This window comes from Sphaeroforma arctica (assembly GCF_001186125.1).
Source record: "Sphaeroforma arctica JP610 unplaced genomic scaffold supercont1.8383, whole genome shotgun sequence".
Classification (NCBI taxonomy): Eukaryota; class Ichthyosporea; order Ichthyophonida; genus Sphaeroforma; species Sphaeroforma arctica.
In genome coordinates, this window is record NW_014032175.1 from 499 (window position 1) to 1241 (window position 743).

Consider the following 743-nt stretch of genomic DNA (forward strand, 5'->3'; position numbering starts at 1 on the left):
CGCACCTTCCTTTCTAATATATCCGGAATATACCTATTCATATGGCAGATTTATTGAGATATAGGTAGCCTCCTTCTTCTTGTAGTGAGATATGACAGAAGTGAGATAAATATTGCATAAACCTTTTTTTTAAGGTAAGAGATTGAGAATGCGAGATAAAGTAATAAAAGCTATATATAGTAGTAGAGTTTTAAAAAGGCTTCTCGCGAGCAAAAAAATATTTGGCTTGACGAGATTTGAACTCGCGCGGCGAGACGCCACTGCATTTCGAGTGCAGCTCCATAACCACTCGGACACAAACCAATTAACAAATAAAATTGGTAATAGATACAATGATAATTTACGGCTATGTAGTTGAGGTTTCTCCTCTACGTCACGTTTATAGTACGGCAGCACAACAGTTTGTTTAAAAAAGACGATACGCCGGATTCTTGATATTTCAACATCCAGAGTACTGTTATATTGTGGGGTCTAGTATATGTTCCGCGTTTTGCCAAAGTGAAGTCCGGTTGCACAATCTCTATTAATATAAATAGTGCTATTGCTTGTTTTGAGTCATGAGAGCCCTGTTACTATCTATACATATAGAAGCTGATTCACCAAATATATAAGCTGATTTTATATTATATATATGTATATATATATATATATATATATATATATATATATATATATATATATATATATATATATATATATATATATTGTATATATATATATACATATATATATATATATATATA

At 31.0% G+C, this 743-nt stretch overlaps 1 non-coding gene across 1 annotated transcript; it reads right to left on the reverse strand.

Annotated features, from left to right (window-relative positions):
- Nucleotides 1–221: 221 nt before the first annotated feature.
- On the reverse strand, nucleotides 222–303 carry SARC_30308. The gene has a single exon. It is a non-coding gene; the product is annotated as a tRNA-Ser (tRNA).
- Nucleotides 304–743: the final 440 nt, after the last annotated feature.